Here is a 7,053-nt window from a genome sequence, read left to right as displayed (position 1 = left end):
GTCAATTTAAATAATAATGTTTTTCATTAAATATTTTATTTAATTACTTTGTACTCCCATGGGAGTTTGCTAATCTATAAAACTCAGTAGAGTTCTGCTCTGGAAGAGATGGTCATGAAAAGAAAATTAAAATATCTGGCCATGCAAATCTGAATAATTCACATTTGTACAAAAAGTATGTGAACCACTGAGCAGTCAATGTGATATCAATAGGAACATTGAAAATTCCCTCAGTCTCTTAGAAAAAGCAGCATTCTGAAGGTTTATAGACATACATTTTATCTTAAACTGGACTTGAATGATTCTGAGATGCTAAAAATTTACTCTTCTACTACCTTTCTGTTAGATAACTCTGGTGTTTCTACATTAGAGCTTCAGGAAGTTGTCTTTTTTCTAATATCGTTTCCTAACCACTATTTTGTTCCTAGTAGGAAACTGGGTTTCTGCAATACATGAAGTATTTGTATACTGTGTCACTACATACCTGTCTGTTTCTACACCTGCCATTATCTGATAACATGAACCAATGAGCTCATCTTCTGCAACCCTCCCAGAACACCATGGAAGCTCCTAGAATAGCACAATAGGCTTGTGTAAATCTGAACTGTGAGCTGCAGTCAGTAGCTCACCCTTAATTTTCTCTTTAACTATCTCTTTCCATTTTCATGTCCTCTGTAAGAAGTCTAATCTTTCCATAAAGGTATTACTTCTCTCTGAAAATAGCACAGGTCATAATAATTTAAAACCTTTCTTTTCATCTAAAATTGCAACTTTGATACAGAGAGAAATAAGATTCTTTTCAAAAAAAAATAAGATTTTTATCTTTCATTCTCATGAGAAGGGGAAAAAAAATTGAAACATTTAAAGCCAATAAACTTAGTTTTATGCTTGAGTATAAGAACAAGAATATTGTAGCCCATGTGTGTGTGTGTGTGTATGTGTATATATATATGTATATATATATATATATATATATATATATATATATATATATATATGTATACATTCTCTTATTTCACTAGGATCTATTTCATTTGACATCAGTATATATCTTCAGATATTTCCCCCCAAATCTCATTTCTTGCAAGGATAATTTTTCAGTTTATACATAATATATTCACATTTTTCAGATTTTTTTAAAAATTTACAAGTAGAGCTGGGTAGAAGCTACTTTTCTAAGAGATTAACAGAGTAATTAAATAAAATTACAAATAAAGCACATTTGCAGATGACTGAGAATTCAGAATTATTTTCCTTGACACAATTTTATATTGGACTGTGATACAATATTATATCCACAAGCAATAAAAAAGTTGTATAAATAATATTTTAATTTATTATAAGTAAGTAGACAGTATAAAATTTTTCCATAGGCAGTAGTAGTAATTATACCCAAACTACCAACTTACTTTCTAACTATATGATGCTCTTAAGTGGAATAAATTATCAAAAATAAAAATCTCATTAAATATTTTTCTCTATTTACTATGACACTTTAGGATATAATTGCAGTGTGTTATCTCATTGAATAGGTTCCCACCTAGATTTTGTAGATCAATCATAATTTTATGAAGTTACTGATTTCATAAGTGAAATAATTGAATGTCATCCCAGGTTTAGAAAAGAATGCATTGAGAGGTATGTCTATTTCATATGTATTCAAAAACATTCCTAATTCATATAATTAATTTAGTATTACTTTGGTCTGCAGCTCAATTTTTTGAAATTATTTATTTATTTACTTATTTGAGAGCGACAGACACAGAGAGAAAGATAGAGGGAGAGAGAGAGAATGGGCGCGCCAGGGCTTCCAGCCTCTGCAAATGAACTCCAGACTCGTGTGCCCCCTTGTGCATCTGGCTAATGTGGGACCTGGGGAACCGAGCCTCGAACCGGGGTCCTTAGGCTTCACAGGCAAGTGCTTAACCGCTAAGCCATCTCTCCAGCCCATTTTTTTTAAAGCTTCATTTTGTGTTGGTTACAATCTTCTAAAGAAACACTTTTTATATTAATTCTGCTAAAGTACTGACCACTTCTCTCAGCTTCCATAATGTATGTCATATGATTTAGGTAAAATCCATGTTTTTGGAATGGTGGTCAATTGTTTCCCTTAATTATGCTCATAGTAGATGCTAAAAGAAATAGCAAAGTCTATGCCAGAATTAGTATAAAAGTATTTTTCCAGTAGACTGAAACTCTAAGTTCAGACTGTGTCTCTTTTCACCTTTATATACCATTTCACGTGTTGAATTACATAACTAAATAGTATGAGTAAATTAATATTTACTAATAATGCCTTAAATATATAGAACATTTAATGCTTGAAAGGTAACTAATTGTGTCACCTGTTTTCTATATAACATTGAGTAGATGAAGCTTTATTTTATCTATCCAAATGTTACACATTTAAGTGGTAAAGGAACTGAAATAAAATTTTGCATTTCTTTTTTTTTTAATTTTTTGTTCATTATTTATTTATTTATTTGAGAGCTACAGATACAGAGAGAAAGACACATAGAGTGAGAGAGAGAGAATGGGCGCGCCAGGGCTTCCAGCCACTGCAAACGAACTCCAGATGCGTGCGCCCCCTTGTGCATCTGGCTAACGTGGGACCTGGGGAACCAAGCCTCGAACCGGGGTCCTTAAGCTTCACAGGCAAGCGCTTAACCGCTAAGCCATCTCTCCAGCCCAAATTTTGCATTTCTTTCATTCATGTCTCATGTTCTATGCTTGCCAATCTCTTACTCTGCGGGTAATCCCAGCTCCACTGAATTCCTGTTCCTTCAACTCAGTGTGTTCTCTGAAATAAAAGTAACTCGCTGGTCATCCTGACTCTTCAAAATCATTCAATGTTTAAGTTTCTGCCATCCTATAGCTTGTTCCAAATCTCCCATATTCCTAAAGAAAAGAATATAGAAGTAAAAGGAGGAGAAGGAGACATTTTTATATTCTAACTCAAGTAAGAGATCTGGATGAGTTGAACTTAAATGAAGCAGAGAATAGAATGGAAGGCACCAGAGAATGGGTTTGGAGGAGATAAAGATAAAAGCCACAGGACACAATGCCTGTTAGATGAAAGAAATATGTTTTTTGGTGTTTGTTCTGATCATTCAGAAATATGTTGCACCATATCGTTCCAATAATTAATAGGGGGTGGATCAAGTGTGTTAATAAGTTATGGTCAAATTCCATGACCAAGTTGCTGAGTTGATTTGATTTCATGATTTCATATTATATTCAAGCTACAACCCTACATTTTATATTCACATCCATGGTTTGTCAGAACATAACTTAAAGACTAATAGAGTTCAGTGTTCCAAATGAGCAGAGACAATGAACATAATTGCCCTAAGTGTAGACCCTTACCCTACAGCTTCTCAAGACAGAGGTTTGAGTTCAAGTTCTATTCAATATAGGAATCTCATTACTCACATAGTTTTGCCTAATAGTAATAAAAAGATGGGAGTAAGAGGGAACAAAGAAAGAACAAAAGCAACTACAAAAAATAGATTAACAAAACTACTAAGTGGTGTTATTAAGGTCCTGACTTATAATATATTACATTTATCATTTTAAAGGACTAAAAGTAGCCAGGCATGGTGTCGCACGCCTTTAATCCCAGCACTCAGGAGGCAGAGGTAGGAGGATTGCTGTGAGTTCGAGGCCACCCTGAGAATTCAGAGTGAATTCCAAGTCAGCCTGGGCTAGGGTGAGACCCTATCTCAAAAACTAAACAACAAAAAAAGGACTAAAAGTACCATTGTATAGATTATGTATGTCTTATTTCTAAGAAAAAAATGACAGAAACCTCAAAGAGGCATCTGTATGGTTAAATAATTCTAAGTATATGAAGCAAAAAAAAAAAAAAAAGATAGTTTACAGTTGTTTTCTTTCTTATAAGGATAAATGTATGAGGCCTAAGGGGAATTTGTTAAACACTGCTGATTTTCTAACTACAATACTGTTCAGACTCTTGGTCATTCGATACTTGAATTAGAGTTGAAGAATCATTCATATAAACATTGTAATTCCACAAAATATGAATAGTCTGCTAGAGCATTCTTTGAAGCAGGCAAAGGAAAATGTGAATAATGACCTCTGTGCTGAGGGAAGGTGGGGGGAGTTATAGACCCACTATTGGTAAAGAAATTTAATCCCATCTTCAAAGACATTTCCACCTACATCTCACCTAGGCGAGTGACTCACTATTTGGAAAGCTGTGTGTCTTCCCCAGAGAATCTCTCTTGACAGATGTTACTAAGAAAATGCAACCAGAATTACAATGAGACTGAGAGAGTATTTTCAAAACATGATTTTCATAGAAAATCAGGTCAAAGTGTTAATAATTTTATTTTATGGTTATAATAATCCAAACAATGCAACTGGACTCATCCTAACTCTGAAATTAGTTCTAACATAAATTTACTTAAGACCAGGTTTTTATGAAATGTTTTACATGGTTTTAGAAGACTAACACATGTCTCATATTTGGTTTGGTAGTCAGTTGTTTTGAGCTATGCAAGCAAATCTTACAAATAAGCTAAGAAGCTCTGACTCCAAAATAATCAACCATAGCTCAGTATTACAGATAATGACAAGATACGAACACTGATATTTCATAGACTAATATATTTTAGACAAACTTATATTCTCTTGACAAGAGCTATTTAGCTCGACAATGCCTTCCATTCCCTAAATGCATCCTAAAACATTATATGCAATATAATTTGATCATTCCTCTCTATATGATATGAAATTAATATCTATGTTGTATGATGTAAAAGTATGAAATGAGGCATATAGTCAGAGGCTTAAAATTTGTCTCCAAAAATATACTTGTAAAATATAGAGATTTTCTGAATTATAAGACATAGTGATGATTTTAGAAAAAATTAAGAAGATATAATATTAAAATTAGCAAACCATATGGACTCAAGAATCATCTAGTAGATTAATATTTTTGCAAGGATTATTGGTGTTCACATGCATTTTGTGTTAAGAACATACTGCAGGTGGGTCTAGGGAGATGGGAATGATGTTAAAGGCACATGCTTGCAAAACCTGCTACCTCAAGTTGAATTCCCCATATACCCATGTGAAGCTGGAAGGGTGTTCTTGTTTACTCTCTCTCCTTCTCTCTTCTTCCCTCTGAAAATCAAAAGTATAAACTGGAAATGAACACTTACATTCCTCAAACTGCTTTTGACCAGACATTTTGTTCAAGCAATAACACAATCTGAAAGACATAGTGTAACAAAACATTTTTAAATTTTTCCAATTTACTGTCTTATACATATAGAATACGTTATTTGGCTAATGCACTAAAGACTTTGTTGCATTTGTTTTTGTATATGATGTATGAAAATACACTCAGCTCATTAGACACATTTTAATGTCTTAAATACAGGATTAGACTTATGAACTGTTATTCTTCACATTTTTATTAAATGCATTTTCATGAATTTATCTTTTCATCGTGTGCTATAAAACACCTAAAGTGATTGAAAGATAGGTGACCAAAAATGAAGAAAACATGTAGCCTTGGATTTTAATCAGAAGACCTCACACTTTTCAGGGTAATTTTGCTGTATGCATGTTCCTTGTAGAACTTCATGATTAAGCAAGAGGAAAACAGCTTAGATAATTTTCTGTAAATTCTACTTGCCGTTGGAGAACAAATCCAGACTAGGAAAATATAACTTTCATTTGAAAATAGGAAATGGGTGTTGCCCCCCCCCCCCCCGCAATATCTGGAGTTGATAGGATATAAGCTGTGTGAGATGTATACCTAACATATTTGTCGAAGACCCATCAAAATTCAATAAAACAAAAAAGAAACCTAAGTGTCATGGAGAAAGAAAAGGTAAAAAAAAAAAAAAAAATGAATGCCATATTTCATAAGAATGCTTCAAGGAGAGCAAAATCAGCACAATTTTATTATAATTAGACCTGGTTTTAACACAAAAAAAAGTAAATCTATCTATAGAAAAGTCTGTATCTTAGTAAACTGAATATTAGTAAATTGTTGAAATTTATTTTTGTTACTAAGTTTGTATTGTCATCTTCCCTCCTTTAGGAGAAGCATTAAAATTAGAACATCTGGTTTGGTTAGATTGATGTTCCAGTATTTCCATGCAAATTCTAATCATAATTGAATGTTGCTATTCCTGTCCTTTCAAAAGATGTTTTGCAAATTATATCTCATTTAGAAAAACTACTTTATTTTTTTTTATCTAGTAGTCACGTCTTTTTGTGTTTTTCAAAAATAAGATAAAATGACCCATTTTGTAAGAATTAAATCAATTTTTTTGAATACTCTTCTGCTTGTGACAAATTTTTGTATGATAGCTGTCTTGGTGAGCAAACAAACCAGTATTTCATACAGCTTTCATATGCCTTCTTTCTGAAAATCTGTCAAAAGTATATCATGTCCAAAAGAAAAATTCTTTGATTTATATTTGATACTATAAGGGAAGGCTTTAAAAGAGAATGAAAATTGGAGAATATATTGCTTTTATAGAAATTTCAAATATGTTTACAACCAAATCTCTTTAGAGCATAGGAGACGTGGTATTGAGAATATGAAAATGAAATCCACTTTCCCAGCACACATACTGCATTAAATTACCTCCTGATAGGATGCTAAGATGGCCTTTGGAAGGCTCAGCTGAGATGCCAGACAGGAATTGGCCTCCAATGGACACCAGCTGCAATTTTCATGAGAGAAAACACACCTGATTCCAGTGATGTTTTATTGGTAATACTTCCCTCAAGATCACAAAGCATGAATCTTGGTAAAAAAAAAAAAAAAAAAAAAAAAAAAAGTGTATACGTAGGGATGACCTTGCTCAACACCTCCACTGTTTTAGGGATTTCATTGTGTTTTCTTGCATGTTTGTGCATGTTACAGGGTGATATGTGGTTTATGCATATGCATGTGCCCCATGAGTGCTGGCATGTGATGGGGCACATTCTCCTGTGGTGGTAGGAGCATAAAGATGGGCACCTCAATCCTTTGCTGTTCTGCCGAATCTTCTTTGAGCTGTAGCTTGC

This window comes from Jaculus jaculus, chromosome 3, assembly GCF_020740685.1.
Source record: "Jaculus jaculus isolate mJacJac1 chromosome 3, mJacJac1.mat.Y.cur, whole genome shotgun sequence".
Taxonomy (NCBI): Eukaryota; Metazoa; Chordata; class Mammalia; order Rodentia; family Dipodidae; genus Jaculus; species Jaculus jaculus.
Note: the sequence above shows the minus strand (reverse complement) of the source record.